At 33.9% G+C, this 12,295-nt stretch overlaps 1 long non-coding RNA gene across 1 annotated transcript in view; it reads left to right on the top strand.

Moving 5' to 3' along the window:
- The window catches only part of LOC144577636 (uncharacterized), a 28,311-nt gene extending 20,080 nt beyond the window's left edge, over positions 1-8,231 (top strand). Inside the window, exon 3 of the long non-coding RNA XR_013521946.1 lies at positions 7,561-8,231. This is a non-coding gene — a long non-coding RNA (uncharacterized LOC144577636). The remainder of the gene's footprint in view (positions 1-7,560) is intronic.
- Positions 8,232-12,295: the final 4,064 nt, after the last annotated feature.

Genomic DNA, 12,295 nt, shown 5'->3' with positions numbered 1-12,295 from the left:
AAGCAACAGACTCACAGCTAGTTATCACACTGAATGGGGAAAACTGAAAACCTTTCTTCTAAGATCTGGGACATTACAAGTGTGTTGTATACCACTCTTAAGAAACATAATACTGGAATTTCTGCATAGAGCAATCAGACATAAGAAAGAAATAAAAGGCATCCAAATTGTAAATGAAGAAGTCAAATTATTCTGGTTTGAAGATGATATAATCTTTTATTTGGAAAAAACTATTCCCTCAAAAAAAAAACTATTTTAACTGATAAGCAAGTTCAATATAGTTGTAGTTGTAAATACAAAATTCAGTAGCATTTCTACATGCCAACAGAGAACAATCTGAAAAAGAAATCAAGAAAGTAATTTTATTCACAATACCTACAAATATGATTAAAAGCGTATGAATAAATTTAACCAAATAAGTGAAAGATTTTTACACTGAAAACTATAAAATATTGATGCAAGAAACTGAAAAAGACACACGAAAGGGGAAAGATATTCCATGTTCTTGTATTGGAAGAATCAATATTGTTAAAATACCCGTACTAATCAAAAAAACCTACAGATTCAAGGCAATCTCGATCAATATACCAATGACATTCTTCACAGAAGTAGAAAAAATACTCTTAATGTTATATGAAACCACAAAAGATCCAGACTAGCCAAAGGTATCCTGAGAAAAAAGAACAAAACTAGAGGAATCACATTATCTGATTTCAAATTACAATACAGAGCTATAGTAACCAAAACAGCAAGATACTGGCATAAAAACAGATCATAGACCAATGGAACAGAATAGAGAAAACAGAAATAAATCAATATATCTACAGTGTACTCATTTTTGACTGGGACACCAAGAATATACAATAGGGAAAAGACAGTGTCTTCAATAAATGGTTCAAGGAAAATTGGATATCCATATGAAGAGGAATAAAATGGGACTCCTGTCTCTTGCTGTATGGATCAAATACTTTAAGACCTCAAACTATTAAATTACTACAAGAAGTCATAGGGGAAACTCTCCAGTACATTGGCCTAGGCAAATATTTCTTGAGCAATATTCCAAAAACACCAGCAACCAAAGCAAAAATGGACAAATGGGATCACAACAAGTTAAAAGCTTCTGTACAGCAAAAGAAACAATCAATGAAGTGAAGAGACAGCCCATAGAATGGGAGAAAATATCTGCAAACTACACATCTGACAAGGGATTAATAACTATAAGAAGCTTTAACAACTCTTAGGAAAAAAATCTAATAATCTGATTTTAAAGGAGGCAAAAGACCCAAATAGACATTCCTCAAAAGAAGACATACAAATGCCAAGCAGGCCTATGAAAAGGTGTTCGACATCACTGAGCATCAGAGAAATGCAAATTAAAACTACAATGAGATAACTCATTCCAGTTATAATGATTTTTGTAGAAAAGACAAGTAATAGTGAATGATGGTAAGGATATAGAGAAAAAAGAACCATTGTACACTATTGGTGGGATTGTGTACACAGAAAACAATATGGAGTTTCCTTAAAAAAATGTAAAGCTAGAACTACCATATGATTTATTAATCCTGCTGCTGGTATATACTCAAAAGAATGGAAATCAGCATACTGAAGAGATATCTGCACTCCCATGTTGATTGCAGCACTATTCACAACGGCCAAAATTTGAAAGCAACCTAAGTATCCATCAACACATGAATGGATAAAGAAAATGTGATGTGATATGGTTTGGCTGTGTCCCCACCAAAATCTCATCTTGAACTGTAGCTCCCCCAATTCCCATGTGTTGTAGGAGGGACCCAGTGAGAGGTAATTGAATCATGGGGGTAGGTTTTTCCCCTGCTATTCTCGTGATAGTGAATAACTCTCAAGAGATATGATGGTTTTGTAAAGGGGAGTTTCTCTGCATAAGCTTCTCTTGTCTGCCACCATGTGAGACATGCCTTTCACTTTCCACTGTGATTGTGAGGCCTCCCAGCCACGTGAAACTATGAGTCTGTTAAACTTCTTTCTTTTGCAAGTTGCACAGTCTTCAGTATGTCTTTATCAGCAGTGTAAAAATGGACTAATACAGATACATAGACATGGTGAAGTACTATTCAGTCATAAAAATAGAATGAGATCATTTGCAAATTATGGATAGAACTAGAGGACATTATCTTAAGTGAAATAAAACAGATACAGAAGCACAAACTTTGTATGTTTTCATTCATTAGTGGGAGCTAAAACTTAAAACAACTGAGCTCATGGAGATAGAGAGTAGATTAGTGGTTACTAGAGGCTGGGCAAAGTTGTACAGGTCAAGGAATAGTAAGGAAATGGAGACGGTTTGTGAGTATAATTAGAGAGAATAAGACCTAGTACTTGATAGCACAACAGGGTGACTACAGTCAAGAAGAATTTGTTGTATATTTTAAATAACTGAGGAAATGTTTGTAATACAAGAAAATGACGAATGCTTGAGTTGACAGCAACCACATTTACTTTGATGTGATTATTATACAGTGTATGCTTGTATCAAAATATCTACCTCATAAATATTTATGTATGGCATGTACATATAAAATTAAAAATTAATACATTTAAAAAGAAATGATAAATATGTTCTAGTTATATAATATCTAAAAGTAACACATTGGGCAAAATTTTAATTATTGAATGAATTTATAATACTAATCATCTTGAACTGGACTCTTGGTAAAACCAAAGGTACTTGGAAACTGTCATCACCAATTGCTATTCCTATTTGAATGCTGCACTGCACCTTCTGTGTTGGGGGACAAGGAGGGAGGACAATGAGGTAGAATGGAGTACAAACACTGCCTGCTTGTTCTGGGAATTTTCCCTGGTAAGTTTACAGCTTCTAGTGTTGGATTTGTTGCTTCTGGTGACAGTGATGATTGAAGGATTTTAAGCAGTAGGTGACATGATTTGGTTTTCATTTAAAAGAGTTCACTGTGGTGACAGAATGAACTGACTGAAATAGGATCAAACTAAAAAGAGGAACACTTAAAAATTATCAGTAACAAGCTAAATATGAGAAGATATAATAGGAATTACTTTGCCATGTGGGCTGGTAGGATATCACTATGACTACTGCTTATCAATATACTGTAAATATAAATAAATATAACAACTGAGTAATAGGCAATAAAGCACATACTTTATATTTTATAGTGGGTTCAAAAAAACCCAGAATTTTTGAATATTATAGACCATATTATAGGCATTATGAAAATATTTTTATAAATTCACAGGTTTGTTAAAAGGTCTGCAAGGTTAGTTAACATTTTAATACAACATGGAGAAACCCTGACAGCAACCATGTGCTCTTAAGAATGTATTTAGTTAGTCTTATTTCTGTTGGAGAAGGTTCAGTGCTATGTTTTTAGAAATACAATACTTTAGTATGTCCCATCAAATTTTGCATCAACACTTGAAAAGTATTATTTCTGCTATTCAGTGACCTCTTGGCTATACACTAATAGATTTCCAATCCACTGAGAGGCAAAACCCTCACAGACACTTTTCAAACATTCAAAGCTATGATTAAATGTGCCTTTACATCAAAAATGCATCTTTTTAAAGGCATTCAAGGGATTTGCTCTGCAGAGCAGAGACTAGCATGCTAGCCAGGTTCTCCTAGACTTCTAAAATATCTATCTTTTCCTTCTGCAGAAAGTTATTATTCCAGGAACTGTTTATAGAGGCAGATTTCCAAAGGCCTCCAAATCCCAATTAACATCATTTTGGCTTAAGAACACACTCTCATTTATTACAGGATTTTCTTGAAGTACAAAAAAGTTGCATGCTTTAAGTGTAACAATCATCAATTCGTAGATTTGCCTTTTTTTTTCTTTTGTACTTTATATGGTTAGCTGAACAGCACAGTCTTTACTTTTAGAAATGTCCAAGTAATAATACACAGGAGATTTATCTTTTTCAAGTCACTGTAGCACTTCCATAAAGTAATATTTTACATTCTAAAATTCTCATAATAAAACATTACAGGTAGATTTAGCTAGTATTTAATGAGTTCTTCATATACATGATGTCTTTTGTGAACACAGATAATTGAATTTTTTGGTAGTGCTAATGGTTTTCTGTGCTTGTTAATCTTGATTCTCCTAAAAGATATGTAAGTTTCCTGGGAACAGGGATCCCAACTACTACTTTGCTTAATTTCTATACTACATTTAGCAGAGTTCTAGAGATTAGTAAGTAATAGTGAACACTAACAATAAGCCTTTAAAACTAGATGAAATCCAATTGAAATTGTTTAAAAAGTTTTTTATTTGCAAATAATAGCCCCATTCAGTTCAATACATGGAACAGTAGGTTGCAACTGACAGGTTCTATTGTCATTGATCTGACATTTTCCAATCATTCACAGATTTTTGTTGTGGTACAACTACAGTATTGAAGCAGTGAATGAAACCTTTTATCAATTGTCCTAACTGTCATATTGATTAGTCTCTTACAGGTGTATTGATGTCATTCTGTTATAACAGTTTCAGTGGTGTTACTCTGTTATGTTCAAAACTTTCATTTGTGCCTACTTCTTCATTAAATATTGGGTCTGCATGCAGTTTCCAATGCATCTTCATGATGTTCCAATATTTAATTATTTTGTTAATTTACTAGGAAACCATATAAGTGGACTTTAATGAAAGGGGTCTGCACATGATCACAGATTACTTGGCAGAGGCTGGCACAGCACAAGCCAAAGGAAGACATAGATCATTTATCTGCTTGTAAGAAGTAGGTCCTCAAAACCACTGTCTGATGTTCAATAGGAACATAGAGCAGAAACCCAGAAGCAAGTGATACTGGGCTCACATTCCCATCAGAATGATCCAGAATCTAAAACTCAACCCAAAACCTGGCACATCTTCTATCCCAAAATCTGCTATCTTCCCCAGATAGGTGAATATACTTATCATACATCTTGTCACCCAAGCCATCAATATGATTTCTGTTTCTCACAGACCACAATCAAAACATACTCTGATTCGATTTTCTTGATATATTTTAAATTACTCTAATTCTTTCCATTCCTAGGGCCATCATACATGTACTATTATTATCATTCTCCTGCCTCTAGGCTTGCTACATAATCCTATTCCCACATTGCCTTCAGCATTTAATTCATGGTCATGTTCCTCTTGGGTTAAATATTCTTCACAAGTTCCCCATAGCTTCCAGATAAAAATCAAAATTTCCTAGAAGGACATTCACATTCATTTATAATCTAATTTATGGACCTTTCCAATCTCATCTCTCACTCTTGCCTCTTATGTTATCTGTTCCAGTGATCTTCTACTTGAAGCTCTTTGTGTGTTGGATCATTCTGTGGCTGCTGGCTGCCTTAACCACCCTTCCAATATATATCTGCTTTATCTGGACTTCTATTTAAAAGGCTCCCATTTTTTATGTTTTACTTTCTTCAGGCTTTATGCTATCCGAAGGACACTCTGTTGCCATATCTTCTGATTCCTTTTGTCGGTAATAAAGTTTGAAATCCTAAATTTCGAAGAAAAGTTAGATTAGAAAAACAGTAAATAAAATGGGCATTGAATTGTATTAGGGTCAAGAGGAAACAAAAATGCAGATTCTGCTCCTTGGAAGTATTTAAGGGAGGGGAAATTGTAAAACAAAGCTAGTGTCAGTGCCATGTGATAAATACCGTTTCACTCTTTTCAATCAAGCATAATAATAATATTCAAACTGGGAACAGCAGACTAAGAAAGAATAAAAAGTCAAAATAGGTATAGTGGGTTTCCATTACTGCTATAACAAATTACAACAAATTGTCTTAAGGCAATACAAATTTATTATCTTAAATTCTGAAGGTCAGAAGTCCAAAAATGTATCTTGTTGGACTAAATTAAAGTGTCAACCAGGCTGTCTTTCTTTCTGAAGGCTCTAAGGATACTGCATTTTCTTGCCTTTTTCACCTTCTGGAGGCTGCTTACATTCCTTGGCTCATATCCTTCTACTATCTTCAAAACCAGTAATGACCAGTCTTTCTCACATAGAATCACTCTGACATTCACTCTTCTCTCTTCATCTTCCACATTTAAAAGCCACTTGTAATTACATTTGGGCCATTTGGCCCATGGAAATCCCCAGAATAATCTCCCTATTTTAAAGTCAGTTGATTAGAAGCCTTAGTTAGATCTACAGTCTTAATTTCTCTTTGCTGTGTAACCAAATATATTCACAGGTTTCTGGGATTAGGATGTAGACATATTGGAGGCAAGGACATTCTAGCTACCACAATAAATAATGTAATAAAATCTTCAAAGGAAGCTAGGTTTGTATAGCGTGAAGTCTTGTGATTACAATGTGCATCCCATAGCCAGAAAAACCTGGGTTTAAATCCGGACTCTCCTATTCACCAAAAAAAAAAAAAAAAAAAAAAAAAAAAAAAAAAAAAAAAAAGACAAAATTCTCTATATTGAAGTCTCCTAATATTGAAACCTGAGAAAATTTGCATTGCAATCTGTCAGGTTTATTGGGAAGATACAGGTTTTTCAAGCATAAAATCTCTTCTCATAATGCTGTAAGATAAAAAAAAATGGAGTTGTTTTAAAGATTATGTGACTCTCAGTGTTAAGTATAAAACATATAGAAGGACTTCAGTATCTTTGAAGAGCTCAATCTGATAATTGTGGGTATTTTATGCCTCAGTGAATGGCAGTGGTTATTATTATGAACCTAAGAAAAGTCATTCCCTTTAAACACACCAAAAATTTGAGTTAGATACAATGGGAAAATATTATAATTATTTTTAGGTAAGAAACTACCGTTATTTAGAAAATCATCTAGGTAGGTTCTTTTAGAATTATGAAAGCCAAAGCATTCTGAATGTAATCCAGAAGCATAGTAGAATGCTCTGAATAACACAGAAATACATTTGAGAGTTTCCTTCAGGCAGCTGGACTAGGAGGAGGTTTTTGTGGAGATGGACAAGACTCTGGGAACAGAGAAGACTCACCTATATTATGCAAAGAGCAGAGGCCAGATAAGAATATAGATCAGTGATAGATCCTCCAACACAGAGAAAATAAGAAAACAAATCCTGATTATGAAAACAATATGTTGTTTTTTGTTCATTACTGTGCCATAAATCCCTCTATTATCAAATTTTTAATCCTAATTATTTTAAATTCTAAACTTTTAGTAGAAGGTAGCTCCCATCAGCAATCTTATTTTAGTGGTGCTATGGGGAATGATGTAAAAGAAGCCAGTGTTCAGCTCAGGACAAACAGCTCAACTTGCAACAGTGCATGTTCAGATCAGGCATCACAGAGAAGCAAAAGCCAGATGGGGAATGATTTAGCAGAAATATGAGACCAATTTCTTTCTCTTCAACTACACTAAAAATGGGGGGAATGTTTTTATTTGTTCATGTTGTTTTTGAAGAAGGATAAGGCAGAGGGAGTTGGTGATTCCTGACCTCACATGTATTCTGTTACAGAAATTAGACCTATCTAGAGAGTAGGTATTATTATTTTAAATGATGATGATGATGACTGCTGTCATTTTTATCATTTCCAGATGATCTACATTATTTTGGGATTAAGAAACACTTGCAGATTATTCTCAGAGATGCCATAAGGAATATTTTCAAATCTTGGAGCATACAAGAAGTACAAGAGGAGTGAAAATATTATATCTTAATTTTGCAAAAAAGAGAATGTTTTTAGTATATACAAATTAACAAAATAAACCTTCACACAAATCTAAACTTTATTACTAGATTGATCGATTATACTTTGTATGTGTTTACTAGGTCACAGGGAATTTCAATGGGCTTTCTCTGCAAAAGATTTCATGCGAAATATATTTTTCTAATTTCAAAGGTTTTCTAAGATTTTCAAGGCAACTAAGAAGTTTTCTAAAATGACAATGTTTGTAATACAGGTAAGATATAGTAGAAAAAGTCCCTTCCAAAGCATAAGTTTTTCCACATAGTAAGTTTGTGTTTTGGGACGTTACATGAGTTTCTTCAGATTCTTGAGTTATAAACACAATAATATAACAAGTTTTCTAGAGGTCTGAAAAGTTTAACATGTAGCATAAAAATGCCTAATGTAGCTAAGATGCAGTATTTCCCAATACACTTGAATACATCTTGTTTTCTATGATAAAAATGTTGGCACATTCTTTACTTCTAAGATCTACTATAAATGTAGAACTTAGCTGTTAATACTTTAAACCATATTGTACAACTGCCAAGTATTTAAGAGAGTAGTAAACATATTTCTGATTAAATAAAAACTCAATAAAATCAAAACCTAATTAAATTCCAATTAAAGAAAAAAATCATTGAAATAAATGTATGTAAATATATTTACTGGAGTAACTTTTAAGATACTCTCAATCATTTATGTCTACTGGTATCTATGATTTTTATAATCTCCTCTGCCTAAGTGTAACAGGGTTGTGATTTGCTTCAATCCAATAGACTATAGCAAAGGTGATGAACTGTCACTTCCATAATTATGTTACATAAGATTATAACATCTGTTCAGCTAAGGGACTTTTTCACTTGCTAGCTTTCACAAAGCAAATGGCTGCTAGGGAAGTCCACATGGCAAGCAACTGACAGTGACCTCCAGAAACTGAAGCCCTCAGCTTAACAATCCACAAAAAGTGAATGCTGCCAATAACTTCATGAATTTGAAAGCAAATTCTTCCCAAGTCAAGCTTTTATGAAGAACTTATCACGGGCTGAAAAATTTGATTGCAGCCTGTAAAGAACTCCTCAGCCAAGCTATGTCTGGACCTCTAACCCACACAAGGAAATCTACCCCCGTGATTCTGTCACCTCCCACTAGTCCCCTTCTTCAACATTAGGGATTACAGCTCCATATAACATTTGGGCAGGGACACACATCCAAACCATATCATCATGAATCAATGTTTCTGAACTCTAGTGTTACATTCGAACTACCTGGGGGGCTTTTAGAAAATTACAAATCTCTAAGCTTCCATCTAGATTGATTAAATAAAAATATCTGGGCATTAATTCCTTGAGTTTGTATTTTTTAAACCTTGTCAGGTGATTCTGAGGGTCAATGAGTTTTGAGAACCACTGATCTAAACCTTTCTGAAATTTCTTCTTGTTCTACAAAGTGAGGATAATAATATAAGGATATCTGTGTCAAAACTTGATATAAGACATATATATAACCTAAGCTAAATCAAATTCGGAGCACTGTATCAGCATATAGAAGTAGAACAAGTATGTATTTTGTAACCAGGTTCCTGGCCTAGCTGCAGTACTTCCTAAGTCTGTCACAGTCAAGACACAGGACTTTGGATACTCAGTTTCCTCATTTCTCATAGGACCTTGGAGCCTCAGTTCTTCTCATAGTACTTAACTCATGGAGCTGGTGTAAGGATAAAATTAGATAATATGTATATAAATATTTCATACATTGTAGGTGCATTTGGTCTCATTCCTTCTTTCTGAAAAGTCTCTGCAAAACACAAGTGTAATCATCCTTACCATAACATAAAGTTTCATGTGGAGTTTTAAATTTTAGAAAGGGAAAAAACACCTTTCATTGATCCAGCCATCTGGATGCTACTCATATTTCTTTGACTTCTTCCAGGGTTGGCTAGTGGTATAGTATGGTTTTTAGAAAAAAAAAAAAATGTTTGTAAAGGTTTCACCACTGAGGAAAATGTAAGCTTATCTTTCGGTCTTCAATGATCAGACTTTGCTTATTTCTTCTCCTATACTACATATTTTATTCTCTCTCTTCCAAGAAAGGGATAGTACCCGTGTTATAGGAGTTAGTGATTTCAGTGGACAAGATGTAATCCTCAAGATGTCTCTTCTGACATTCTAGAATTGTTATGCACTTAAAAGAGTTCTCGTGCATCTGTAAGGTTAGGAATGTCTTCTGCAAATTAGCAGCCTCACTGATTTCTGGGATATGCAATAAAGGAATTCTGAGACTTATCTCTGTATTGTCTGTCCTTTCTTTTAACCTGATGATATCTGTTCAGAATCTACTCAAGTGAACAGAACATGTGCAACAGATTTTTGGGGACTGAAAGATATAATGCAAATCCCAGAATTGCCATGGTTAAGCCAAACACACACACACATACACACATACATAAATATACACACACATTAGAACTCATAAACTCAGCATTTTGACTTTGACTTTGTAAAAATGGTTAGCCATATTGTCATCAATCTTTTAGCCATATTGTCACCAATCTTAAAATTCAGTGAACTGCAACAAAAGAACATTTTTTGGAACTTTAAAAAATTATCATTCTTACATAATTAAACTGTAAAATATTAGTTGACCTGTTGTCATCTTTAGGTCTGATGTCTGTGTAGTGTAAGCATTATTAGATTATACAGTCTAGTATTTGGAATTATACTGTTACACCAAACTACGAAATCTCTAAAGACAAAAGTACTCAGTCTCCAATAAATAGACAATGAAAATGACAAAAGAAAATACAATTCCCAAAGGTAAACAATTATATTTTCTATTCATGAGTATCAATAGAACAATGATGTCATGTTGTGAAAATAGGGTAATAAAATGTCTGTTTTTTTAATATGCTACTGCCAAGGAATTTCAGGAAAAGAATATTTTGCTGCAACAGCACTGAGTCATCCATAAGTAGAGATTATATTTTCTAAAGAGATTCTTTTGGTTAGGGTCTGGGTTTAATTTTTGGCCAGCTTTTAAATGCTTTCTTATAAAAGAATTATTTTGAAGTGAGTCATGATTTTCTTTTCATTTTCAGAAGCAGTTTAGTGGGATTGGGGCTGAAGAGGCTGAAAATAGATGTATCAGATACTGACTAACAAAAGCATGCAGCAGGAGGACAAAGACGGCCAACATTTAGAGCAGCGATTTAGAGTTCCTGGATTTCTCTTGACTTCTTTACCATCAGAAAACCTAAACCTTTTCATTTTCTTAAATCTAAACAGAAACAAAATGGGCTCTCAACTATTCCAATCTAACCTAAGCTCCTATTTTCCTACTGGAAAGTGCTATTAACGTTCCCCTGAGAAAGACAGGTTATATGAGAGCCAAATAAATAATGCTTTATTTAAAGACCCTAAGAGTGCATACAATGAACAGAAAAATCAATGTGAGCCCCTTTGACAGCTGAAATTAGATATCTCATAATGTTTTGCCAGCTTCATAAAGCATTGTGTATTTTCAAGCTACGCTTTATGCCTTTGCGCTCTTTTATCTTTATTTGCCTCTCTTGTTAAAAATACAATTTTGCCCTTTTGCTAACATTTCATGGGCTTAGGGACTTACTTTTAAGACCTGGCCACAAAGCCTTGAATTGGTGGCACAGGCATTGCTACAGCAAATTAACCTGAAAGAATGTGTGCATTGGGGTTATTCAATAACACATTACCATTGATAATTTTTATTCTGAAGTTTTGCCTTATTTTCTTTTTATGTCACATGGCACCTAAGTAAAAATGTACAAAGGCTGCAGAGAGTTGCCTGGAAGAGACACATTCTTTGTGATTTTGCAGAGTCAGTGACATTCTTATGTCTAAAGATATGGAAGTGAAATATGAGGCGTAAGTTTCAAGTTAGGAGAAGGAGATGGGAAACTATTTAGCTAGATAGTTCAAAATCATGTTTCTTAGGGATAGAGAAAAACTACAAGAGGGAAGCAATTTATTAAACAGATGGACAAAGAAATATGTTATTTAATAAAATATCTTAACTACCAGGGGTACTTTTCTAAACTTTCCATACCTTACCCTGAAAACTACTTCTGGCAATATTTATTCTAGTATAAAATGTTACAGCCTATAACAGCCTTTGAAGCCCTATCCTGACCACTTATTTAAAATCCAGTGTCTTGCTCCAACATGGCATCCTGATTCCCTTTAACTTACCCTACTTTTTTCTTTCTGTACATTCTGACATAACTAGAAAATGTACTTATTTTTGTATACTTTTTATTTATCACAGATATCCTTCTACGAAAGGAAAAAATCTTGAGGTCAAAGGCCTTTGTTTTACTTACTGATATATCTCACGAGTGTAGAATAATGATTAACACAATATATTTGGAGAATGAAGGGATAAATGATTGAAGAGTAACATGACACACATTAATCAGGATTTTTTTTCCTGCCATAGAGAAATTAACCCACTGGGGCTGACATAGTTTTTAGTACTGGCTCTGACATTTTCTCTCTATATTCACTATCTGCCATAATTTACTGTTTCTGCCTTCATTGTACAAATGTAAATTCTATAGTTTAAAAACTGTT

The sequence above is a fragment of the Callithrix jacchus genome, chromosome 9 (assembly GCF_049354715.1).
Source record: "Callithrix jacchus isolate 240 chromosome 9, calJac240_pri, whole genome shotgun sequence".
Lineage (NCBI taxonomy): Eukaryota > Metazoa > Chordata > Mammalia > Primates > Cebidae > Callithrix > Callithrix jacchus.
The sequence above is the reverse complement of the archived record's forward strand: the minus strand, read 5'-3'. Positions and strand labels throughout refer to the sequence as shown.